At 44.0% G+C, this 12,381-nt stretch overlaps 1 protein-coding gene across 12 annotated transcripts in view; it reads left to right on the forward strand.

Annotated features, from left to right (window-relative positions):
• Positions 1-12,381, forward strand: part of TCF4 (transcription factor 4) — a 243,023-nt gene that overhangs the window by 106,639 nt on the left and 124,003 nt on the right. The window lies entirely within an intron of this gene.

Raw genomic sequence — 12,381 nt, forward strand, 5'->3', positions numbered from 1 at the left:
GCCACAAAAGCATGCATTTATAATCATAAGGGTCTTTGTTCCAGTGCCTGCAGTACTAAATGCTAAATCAATAATAAATTTAAGATCTGTGTGAAGAACTGCAGCACTGGAGTAGCGGATCCGACTCTTTCAGCATTGGTTTCATAATGGTCTTTGTTCTGCCAGCGCGCCAGGAGCACTGCCGGCGCTCACCTGGCCTTTCTGCCTGCCGTAGTCCTGAGCTATCGAGTTCAAAACAGTAACTTCTTGATTTAGGTAGAGATTTTCAAAATTTTTAAAGCTTTTTTTTTTTTCCCAGTTTTTCGGCTTTAATCTTCGTTCATGGTAGCAAGAACAATGGTGGTTTCACAAAAATATAGAAAAAACAATATGTTTAATCTAAAAACACTTTCTTACAAGGAATAGCAAAATACAAATAAATATATGTTTGAAAAATGACAGTCTTTTTCCCACTGAAATTGATGTTTTACAAGTTCATTGATGACTGTTTCAGTAAAGTGACCCCCAGTATTCCTACTAATGATTTTTTTTTTTAATCCCGATTTCCCAAAATCTTAAAATAGGGATGCATTTAAACTTAAATTTGTATTTGTCTCTGTCAGTGTAGATGATGGGCTTTTCGGAGGGTCTTGTGAGACAGGCACAGCACTGCGTAAGCCCCTTCGTACAACTACCAGTGTCCCCCGTGAAACGATTCCCGATGTTCCCCGGCAGACCGCAGGCAATGCCGTCCCTGGAAGGGAACCCCGGCACAAGCCTTGATAAGAGGTAGAATGAAAGCCATTTGGAAAATTATTGGTTTTAAACCTTAAAAATGATGAGAACTACTCATTCTGAATAAGAGCACACCTAATCCTAGAAAAAATAAAATTATATTGCCAGCCTACTGAATAATTAAGCAGTGAGGACGTGCTACTTTGGGCGTAGAAAGGCACGGTTTGGCCGTGGCGTGCTGAGTTCGCTGCCCCGTGGTTTCAGGGAAGGCGTTTCCCCGTTCCCGCGTGATCCCTCTGGAAATCTCTGGGAAGCGTCTGGTGACCCCAGCGCTGGGCAGGATGGGCTCTTCCTGGTAGCACCGTTGGCTCAGCCTTTAACAAGGTTGAAATTGGGGAAAACAACAACAACAACAACAAAAAGGATTACAAATGTAAGTGCTCAAAATTAGGTTCCCAAATCCAGAGCCCGGTAAGTGGTTTGTTTTGGCGAGTTGTGCACTAGCAGCTTCCACTGCCACCAGTGACACTGGCTTGGATTCACTCCTGCCTATGAAACTTTATTTAAATGCCTAAATAAGGATGTAGCTTTGGTTACCTACTTTATTTTTGCATCGTGACCCCAGGGCATTGCCCAAAAATGGTTACGCAGTTATTTCTGCAGATTTGATTTCTGAACGATAGCAGGCCTGCGTGATATTGGACCGGAATAATGACAAGCTTACAGAAGTCCTCCCGTCCTCTCACACAGAGGAGAGTCTTTGCAAGGAGTTCTGGAAATACGAGTTACTCTTTTCAGCACTGCATTTCCAAATTATTTGGGAACTTCATTACACGCAGCTAATTTGCATGGTTTTTCTTCTAATTGGTCCATTTGTTATTTATGTCAGTCAAGCTCCATCTCCATAGGTGTGGCAAAGCCGGTATTCCCAGTTCACGCCGTTTCCCAGTCTGCTGCCGCAGCAGCTGCTTACAAGGATTCCTTCGTAAGAGCCCGAGATTTTGGCTCCTCAAGAAGCCTTCTGCTAGCCCTCAGCCCAGGGCTTCCCCGAGCCCGCCCTTGGGGTGACATGTCTACTGAGAACGCGTCGCCAAGGCTTTGGGGACAGGGATTTTATGCTGTTTTCTTCTTTTTGTCGGCTTTACTTTTTCTTCGGTCTTTAACAAACTACTAATAACATGTATGGTAGTTAATAATAGAATATAATTAACTAGAATATAAATAGTTGTCCTGCACTTAGCAAGTTGACCAGGTATAAAAATGGCTTGATCAGAAGTACTGTTTAAAGTAACTAAGACCGTAAGATTTTGGAGAAAATAATTTTGGCAATCCACCTGTTCGCGTATCGCTAGCTTGGCAGATCGGGTAGAGGCTTTGGAAGGGCTATATGAAAATTGAAAGACTACAATATCCAAAATTTAATAAAAAATAAAGTAAATCAAAGTAAAGTCTATAGTCAAACTCCTTAATTGTGATGCATTTGCTGAGTTTCCCTCTTCCATCGTCGGCCCTGCTCCGATGCCATATGGTCTACCATGGAACATTTAACTTGTCAGATATAATGGATTGTCCTGGAAGCAGATTTTTGCTTTGAGCGTTCGGCTCCTTTCTTGCATTTCACTCTCAGCTCCAGGCTGCAGGATGAAGGATTGTGGTGGAAATGCAAAGAAGAGACACACAGTTGATTCCCCTTAAGAGAGTGACCTATATGCCACAAAATTTTACCCACGTAAAGAGGCATTATCCCTGTCACTGACCCTAGCAGGCTGCATGTCAGAACCATTTAAATTTGTCTGGACTTAACAGATTGTGCAAATGTTTCAGAATCAAGTGCTTAGGAATAATAAAGGCTTGTCATTTCAACTTAGGCGGTGGCGGCGCAGCTCGCGCCGGCCAAGGGATGAGTATTATTTATTGTGACCTACATGTAACCTAAGCTGCCTGCCTTGGAGACCTTGTAAATTAAGTTCATCTCCCAAGGCTACTGGAACTTAAAACAAAAAAATACGTTCTCTGATAAGGAGCCCAAAGAGCCGTGACTCTGTGCTGGAAAGCAGAGGTTAAGGTTGGGCGTGTGATCGTTTCCGTGGATGGGCCGGTAACAGTTAATTACCGCCATACCCTTTGTGGTTGCAAGAGAAAAATGGGGCTTTCTCCCGTACCTCTCTGGACGCAGGGAACCGGCGGCGGCTGGGCGAGGGGACGTGGTTCGGCAGCCGTGACTGCAGTGCTTCCGCTGGAGGACTCTGAAGCGTGCGTAGGCATTAGAAAGTTTTCTGTGCTGTGAACTTCAGCGAGTGATTCCTGAAACAAACGCGACAAATGACAAATTCTTCCCTGGATCAGTTTTTTAAAAATTTCCTCTCACTCAAGTATAATAAAACCCAATAAAACACCGACTAGAAACCGTAGGTAATATTGCTGTCCCATTCTGTGAAGTAATTAAAGAATCTCGGATAAAAATCTGGCCCTGCTAAAGATACTCAGTTTTATTTAACATTAGCGTAGCCGATATTTCACCTATAGAGATAAAATATTTGAAAATCGATCCGAATTTTGCTCTTCAATGTAGCGTTCCTTTCAGATGCGAAGTTTGTATGAGGAATGGTAATTTTTTTTTGCATGAAGGTTACTGTCGTTGCATTTGGCAGCAAAAGGAAAGTTGTCAGCTGGTAGAGGTGGGAAATCCCTCTCTCAAGGACTTTTTTTTTTCAGGGTAGGAATCAACGTTCCTAGGTGTCTTTCCACGAGAGAGCTTTATCGTTCTTGATCTGACAAGTGTTGGAGAGCGTGTGTACTGATGCTATGAGTTTGCCTGTATTCTCAGCCCAAATTGTTTGTTCCCAAAATGTTTCGGAAATGTCAGTTCTCAAGTGTAAAACTCTTATTAGGGTATGCATGCCCTCTGCTGGATATTACCGATTTGAGACTATTGGGTATTTCATAACGTTACGGTATATTTACCACATCATTCCTGATATTTTGCCATCTACTGAGAAGCTTGTAGTTTGTTTTGTCTGCTTAGCTAGTCTAAATTATCCGATCCGTTGTTTTTAAAAGTCAAACTGATAACAAAAATAAATGCTAACTTTTTTCTTTTAATTTTCTGTACCGAACAGTATTACAAATAAATAACACTTTTGTAGAAATGTATAATTGAGTATTTAATCTCAGTATAATGCCGCGTTAGAGACTCAGGTGGTTCTGTCTATATGCAGAGAGCACGTGAAGACAGGGGAAAACCAGGAGGTAAACTGCTACAAAGGCATTGACGCTTTTGGTATCAAAACCTGAAAATTTCTCTTTGCCATCGGGCTTTTGCAAAGGGTCCGTGCGTGCTTGCGGCCAGCACTTGTTTCCGTCTTTCCGGTGCGTGGATGATGCTGTGGACGTAATCCAGGCTTCAGGCAGGAGGGGTGGGCTCGGCAGCCGAGCGCCGGGGCGCGGGGGCTGGCCCGGGGGGCTTGGGGGGTCGGTGGTCCTGTCGCCTGAGCGCGAAGTCGCCCAAAGTCTCGAGATTACGCCTTTTCTCTCGCCTTGGGACAGGACGCAGCCGTCTAATGAGAATGGTTTCTGCTTCTCGTGCTGAGGCGTAGGTTTGACCCCCAATCTGAACGATAAGGCTTTTGATCTCTTTATCCTCGCTCGTGTCCAGCGTGGTTTGTTTTAGGAGCCTTTTAATAAATGCTACTAGATAGGGGTGGTTTACAGACCAAAGATTTAGAGCCCAGACTTGGGCTGTAGGAAGGTTTATCGTCCTCTTTCAATTCTGTGTCTTTCATGGCCTTAGATCCTTATCTAACTTGTTTTAAAGTGATTCTGTTTTCATGCTTGAGTGAAAACCCAGGTTTCCAGATACATGATAAAGATCTCCTGAACTGGTCCCTGAACAAATGATGAGGGATCACCCTGCAGTGTATTTCAATTTAAAATAGCCCTGTGAGGCTTACTTAGGATAAAACAATATCCAGTGCTTTACATTCAATTCTTATGTATTGCTTTCAGGCCCGGAGTATTACTACAACATGTTTTTGTCTCACAAAAAGGGGCAACATTTTCATAAAGATATTATTCCAGTTCTCTAGTATTAGATGATGCTTTTGATTTTTTGTTTTTGTTACTGTTCTCCGACGCCTGCCTTCATCCCCTGCCCATCTTTTGACTATTGCATGTTCCACGAATGAGAAGAGTAGAACACGGTGAATGGGTCTTCTCAGAGTTTTTGTTTCTCTCCACAATAAATTTGCCTATTTCCAGAGTGATACAGGTGTTCAGGCTCAGATGATCATAATTATTTCCTCTAGACTGAGATTCCACGCACATATGAAAAGGAAAGGAGACTAAAGCTGTTTATGAAGTCAGATGCATCTTCACTCTAAATGAAGGATTGTCTCTCAGAAATGTTCTTCCCTTCGCAGCTTTTGAGCGTAGGTGCCCGGTCGCTCTGGGCTTACCGAGCGCGGCCATTTGCCCAGCATCAGGCTCCGCGAGACAAACGCGGCGGCCTACGACAGTGAGGAGCCTTTAAGGTTTCTTCAACGCCTTAAATACTGTTTCTTCAGACAGCATTGAAATAAACAGGTGTTTTGTTTAAATACCTAATTTCATTATGAAAGTTTATTCTTCTGGTCTCAATTAGTGCGTGTACTTGATATTAAGCTCATTAATGTTCCTTGTCCGCAGAACGCAGTATTATTTATTGGTTGCACAATTGCAGGGATGGCTATGAAATGGCAATACCTGCGTATCCTCTGAGTAACTTCAAGGTGCTGAAAACCTGTTGCAAAGGGTGCAGCGACCTTGTTGGGACTGGATTAGACACAATTGATCCTGTAATGCAGCTGTATCATCCAGGCAAATAACCAACTATTAGCGTCAAACCTTTCTCTTATGGGACAGAGCGATAATCTTCACAATCTAATTGATTTTTGTGGGATTAGTCAAGGACTAAGGCACCATTTAATAAAAGTCTGGTAGAATATGGTCTTTGCTATTCTGTTTCCATATTCTTATTCTTATAGATTCAAGTATGGTTTTGCCACAGCTATTTTGTTCTAAAAGCACGCAGAGACATCACATACTGCCCTGTAATAGATGCTATTATTTGGTAGATTACAGAAATAGATTGAGCAATTTGCCTCACTCTTTTGGTGTGGGTCCAATATTTCATGAACCGAGATCAGTGACGAAATTTGGTCTGGTATTTTCTTGGAGTGACTGACAACGCATGGAAGGGAACGTGAAGCTTGGGGCGGGCAGCACCGGGGTCGGTCCCTTCCCTGTGCTTGAAGCCGTCAGCCCTGGGGGGCACTGGGCAAAGCTTGCCGGCAGCGCCGTGTTGGGGTACCCTTCACCGTTCCCATCGACACGCCTATGTACGTATGGACACAGGCGCACGTACACAGCGCGTGTGGGTAAGGAAGTAGTTTGGCGTTTGGGAATTAACCTTGCCTGCTTAAGCGTAAGCTCCAGAGCAGCGAGGTGAGTCAGTGGTGAAGTACCGCTTTCACTCTGAATTTCCTTGCTTTAGGTTGTTCAAGTCAGCTCTGTAGCTTTATTTTAGTATAGGTTTTAGGATTTAATTTCCGTTGCATTTTGATGGTACTGTTTTAAAAAAAAAAAAAAATCTCCCTTTGTAATGGTACTTGCTCTGGCATCATAATGTCTCTTTAAGAACCATTACTGTTTACTGCACATCAGTGTAAGTGCAAAAATCCTCTTTCATGTCAAAAAGATCTCTTTCCCCTAGCATTGCGCTACATTTTGGGGTGTGATACCATTCAAATAATTGGGATGAATACCTTCCCTTAGCTTTGTATCTAGTTTGTGGACCTTCCCTGGATCAGATGCCGTGTCATTTGTACTATTTTGCGAACCGTATTGCACAAACTTTGCTTAAAATCGATCAGATTTCTTTCTTATTGTCTGTACTTCACATATAGCACAAAGCAGAAATAGCTCATTAACATGATACTTCCATTACCATCGGATGAGATTCTTTGTGATGTAAAACACGCTATTCAAACCCTCACTGAAATAAAGAGGGTATTTTGACTGTATATCCTATACCGGTAAGTGCGCTGCTGTGGGAGAAGCACGTCGACATAACCCAGGTCAAGCCGGAGTTAGTAACTTAGCCGAGCTAAGCAACTCTCTCTGCTGTTTAAACGTTGGAAGAGGAGAAATCGCGGCCGGACGCCCAGCGTCAGCCCTGCTCGGTGGGGACGGTGCCCACCGAACCTCCCCGGGGCCTGGCCCCGCGCCTCACCTTTCCCCGCAGCCCGAGCACAAGGGCCGCTTGTTCCCCTGCCAGCTCCCTGCCTGCGGCTGCCCGGGCGCTGCGCCGGCGAGCACCGCTCCCTGCCCGGGTTAACAGCCGAGGAGACGCCGAGCCGCTAGCAAAAGCTGGCTGTCGCACAAAGGGGGGACAAGCCTCGAGCCAGCTGTTAGCCCTGGTGCCAGGGAAGGCGTTCGGATTTGCATCCTTCAATTAAGAGCCCCCCAGTTTCATGTAATACTTAAAAGCATTTTCCTTTTCTTTCCCCCCCCATCTTTTTTTTTTTCCTTCTAAAGAACAGAGTATTCAAAAGTTCCGCAAAAATAAAGAAGCTACCTGCTGGCCCCTCTGATGAAAACAAGGGCAGGCGATTTTCTCCGTCAGGGGCAAAAGCTGCAAGGCCTGGGAGGCTGTCCATGGGTATATACATTTCTCTGAGAGTCAGGTGCTTACAGGTATAGGATATATAAGTGTACTGTGGCTCATTTATTGCAATGAGGTTTTTCCTCCCATAATTTATAATTCTATACAAATTTTGGCTTGATTTCTCGGCTGAAATGAGTCAGGTTTTCAAATCTCTGGGGAAAAAAAAAAAAAAAGTACTGATAATCTGGCTGTCGCTGTTGAAAGTTCCTGTGCAGAGCCGGTCCTGGCGGCGGGCAGGGCCGGTGGTCAGGGACCTTCGCTCCCGTCGCGAGCAGCGAGAGGAGCCCTGCCCTCGCTCCCCGGTGGGCTCCGAGCCTCCCTTTCTCGGGCAACCACTCTTAAACAAGGCTAAGAAAATTTTGAATGCGAGAACTGTAGATGAAGGCAGAAGTAAACTGTTTCATGGTCCTCGGAACAATGCAAATAAACCCTGCTACGGCTGATAACGTGCATGTGTTCATTAGATACAGACAAATGTGGAACTATGAAGTTCAGCCCATTCTTCAGTTGCTCAGAACTTTTTCCCCAATATGCTCCAGCTCTCTGTTCCTCGTGCCTGGTCTGACTTCGACACTGAATTCTCCTTTAATTTGTCATTCTCCGTAGGGGAATCGATCGGGCTCCCTTCAGGATGCATTTGAGACGTCGGCCATCAGAGGGAACAATCGTTAATTTTAAAAAATGCTAGAAATGCAGTAATAAAATAAGAAATAGGTTTAAGCAAAATTGCAGACCGAAATTCACAGCCATTAAAATTCCAATCCCTAATACAATGACTTCTTTTTTTTTTTCCCCCAGACAGGTTTCCCTTCTTCAGTCTAACCAAGAACTAAACCCCAAATGTAGGGCAGCGGAAACCTGAATTAGAATATTCTGGTCGAACTCATCTCTCAAAAAATATGTCAAACACGAAATCAATGTAAACATTGAATTGGAGTCATTTATAGAAAAAGCTTCACTTCCTTTTCTCTGCAGATGGAAAGAGTTGCCTCATGCCTCTCATTCTGCCGACCAGAAAACAGCCAAGGTGCCCTAACTCCCAGGGCAGGGGAAAAGCGAGTGGGGAATCAGAGGACTTGCATTTGTGCTTTGGAAGTTGCTTACATTTTCTACTTAATTTGATTAATTTTTCAAAGTACACCATGGAAAGGCAAGGGGCTTCTTTATTGATTGATTGGCAATCCTATGCTGCTTTTATTTTCTGCAGTTAAACAAAAATGCAAACAAAATATTTCTGAAGCAATCGCTTTAGTTTAGGGAAGATAAGCAGTATTTTTTTCGAGAGGTATTTAGAGAGCAGAGACTTGAGATTCAGTGTTTGTCAGAAAACAGGAGCTGCACGTAGTTCTTTCTTTGTCTCTCCTTTGATTGGCATGCATTGTGTCAATTAATTGAATATATATATATATTTACCCACACACTAAGTTATTGCCTCCGATAATAATGGAGATGCTTTTTCTGCCTTACCTACGGAACAAGTGCATACTTGAAAGTTATTCACCAGCCTTTGTAGGTCAACTTCTTCCATGGAGCTTTGTTTCAATTGTCAGATCATAAAGCCACGGAAGGGTATAGATCGTGTTGCGCGTTCGGAGCGCCGGTAACAAATGGCACATTTTAGCATTTGGTCCTCTAGGTAGAAAAAATTAATCAGATGTCTGACAAGATTTGTTATTCGTCTGTATTTCAGGCTCCCTTTTTTTTTTTTTCCCTTTTTTTTTTTTTCCTGGCTTACAACAAATATTACTAACGGGTACTTTTAGGTTTTAAAATACGGACAACAGTACTCCATGCAGTAAAAGACTTGAACGATTAATGCTACCCTTATGCCTCTTTTGAGTAGTTTTAGCCATGGGGCTTGGCACTGCCACCATTGTCTTTGTGCCAAAAAATATCCGCAGCGGCTGCCGCATTCTAGTACTAGAGGGTTGTCTCGAAAATTCCGCAGTGAATGCGTCGGGTGTCTACATCGCTGTAGACGCTCTCTCTTTTTTAAAACATTTAAAAAAAGAAGGAGAGAGAATCTTTAGCTCTTGCAAACCTCGGAAAACGCACAGTACAGGCTGGGGTGTTCAAGTGACTGAAAATGATGCATAATGTACGGTAAACGTAGAAATTCAGGAGAAGCTTTTGTATTTGTGAGCACAAATAGTTGCTTAAAGAGCCTACTCTTGCATATTATCAGCACTCTTGCAAATTTTATTATCTGAAACAAATGTGCCAGTGAATTTTAAGCAGAAAATCGACATCAAGACTGTAGCTAATTTTAAATGGACAGTTTATACAAAAGATATTCCCCCCCAAAAAAAACCCCCAAAGTGTCATTACAAAAAGTATGATAATTTCATAATTACAGTTGATAGTGAAAATCGACGTACGTATATATTTTTAACGGTTTCTTGACTTTTTCACAAATTTCGGCTATTTGCTCTTAATCGAGGAGGCAGATTTCTAGCTGTATGTGGGAACAACAACAACAAAATGTAATAAAGTTAAAGGCTTACACTATCAGAATGAAATGTGTTCACTCATGATCTCCAGAGCTATCTGTTTGGTGGTAAAAGTGGATGCTATAGATGAAATCTTTACAAGGAGCATAATCCTAAAAAAAAAAAAAAAAAAAAAAGTCAATCTCCTGCTGGCTGCTGTGCCGCTTTGGTACCTCACAGACTTCGACAGAGTCCTGGACGAGTGCCCATTGATGTCATGGAAACACTCAAATTACTGAGAATGATTCATGTCTATGCTGTTCTCTTATCCTCCCCCACACAAATAGAAGTAGATTTTAACCCTGACAACTTGTAATTTGCAGTGGGTTTATTTTTGTATCTGGATAAATATTTTTTAACAACTGAAATTAAGATGAGGCTGCCTGTGTCTGATACGATAGAAAAGAAGATTGCCGATACCCAGGCAGCAGCGAGAAGCCCGTTCAAAGTACCTTGTGTCGCTGCTTGTACTTGGTTCCCCTCGACCCTATTTTTCTGTTTGGGATTTTTTTTTTTTCTCCCCGTCCTCACCGCTTATTTGCATCGACTTTCTGGCCCTCTTGGGGTGATGGGAAGTAGCACACGTAACTCCAGGCATGCCAGCAAGACATTTTGTTTTCAGATCTCGGCACTGGACTCGGAGATTCACGATTAAAATTTCATTGTCATTTCAATCTTGAATTATTTCTGCGAAGGCTTCCAGTACTCTGAACCTGAGGGGGGCTATGGAGTGGGTGATCCATCATTTTTGTATAACCAGATACAAGTGCTTTCAAAAGTTATTACATGTGCAAATGTCCTAAGAATTGCAAATAAGTTTTGGAGGTTCCCTTGTATAAGTAACTACTTTATGTGGAAAACAACAAAAACAATCGAGCAACAAAAGCAAGCTCGAGAGTCTTAAATTATTATGGGGAGAAAGATGATTTTTTTTTTTTTTTTTTTTTTAATTCCAAACGACGCACAATAGTCAAACTTTACCAACAATACCTCTAAATGGCAATCAAACCTGGTAGCTGTATATTAAAGGAAAGGCTTGTGGAGTCAGAATGTGGGCACACCATTTTGGGAATGCTTAAAATTAACTCCATCATCCTTTGTCTAACGATCTGCCTCACCGTGGGTTCTTTATGAAATCCGGATCGCATGGGGAGACACGGGGGGACGTGCCAGCTAGGGACCCCTCATCCACCGCCTGCCTTGCTCGGGCCCCTGAAATTTGTGAGGTCGGTGGATATGGTCATTATCGTAATCTGGTATTTCCAAACGCAGCGAAAGGACGGTTTTTACCGGCTTCGGTAGGTGTATCGGCGCAGCGGCTTTATCTCGGCGCGCGGGTTTGGCGTGGGGCTGGCTGTCACCGCATCTCTCGCAGGCGGGGGTGCGCAGCCGCGTGAACCTGGCTTCGAGGTGCAGAGGTGTCCCCGGCGTTGCTGGGAGTTGCACGCAGAGATAAAGCGAGCATCTGGTCCCTAGTAACTGGTGCTGTGTGCGGTGGGTTTTATGCCCCAGCCTATAATAAAAACTTTAATTTTATGAGTGATTTTTACTGTGTTCTTGGATGTTTTGTTAGATAATACCTCCCCCCCTCCCGTGATTATCCTCACCATAAGGGTGGTCTTTTAGTGTCAATATGTTTTGTATCAGCCCTCTTGACTGCTCTTTGTCTCCGGAGCACGTGGTGCGGTGCTGCTCAGCCATGACTTAATGCTTTGCAGAAACCACCTCTTCCCTTCTTGATTTCGCTCGAGTCTGGCCATTCAAACCTGAAAGAACCTTTATTTTCCTTTGTAAATATGGCATAACTGCAACCGGTACTGCAAGTCAGGCTGTTGGATCTGAGTGTTAAAGGTTTCCCGGGAAAAAACAAACAAACAAACAAAAAAAAACCGCCAAAAAAAAAGGGTACTCAGGGCTGGCAGAGAGTCTCGGCAGTCATTGGGCCCCCGTTCAAGTCCCAGTGCTGGGGCAGCCCCAACGCTGGTAGCGAACGGCAAATTCCCGATCAGTGTCTCTTTCCCAGGTGTAAACTCCATCATCACCTTGATCGCGGGGGAATTTGCTCCTGGGAAGGGGAGCCGCATCCCCAGCAGCTCCGGGGCGAAGCTGGCCGTCCGGAGAGCCGCGGGGGACTCGCCGTGCCCCCGCGCGGTGCCGGGGTGGTGGGACGGGTAGGGTGCCAGGGGGCTCAGCCCCCGAGGCGGAGGGCAGGCTCGGAGGAGGTCTGCTCGCACCTTCAGCCAGCCGGGGGAAGCCCCTTAAATCCCGGTTCCAGGAAGCGTGTGGAGCAGCGCAGCCGAGATTAGGAAGTTTATTTCACATCACCATCCTCAGCATGAAAAAGTGTTAATCCCTTTCTGTTGCCTACATGCATTACGCAGTCAGCAGTGCCTATTTTACATATGTAAACAGCACTAGGAAAATGTGGTGAACATCATCTAAAACGCTGGGAGAAGCTATATATATCTGTTTTTA

The sequence above is a fragment of the Ciconia boyciana genome, chromosome 4 (genome assembly GCF_034638445.1).
Source record: "Ciconia boyciana chromosome 4, ASM3463844v1, whole genome shotgun sequence".
NCBI classification, from domain to species: domain Eukaryota; kingdom Metazoa; phylum Chordata; class Aves; order Ciconiiformes; family Ciconiidae; genus Ciconia; species Ciconia boyciana.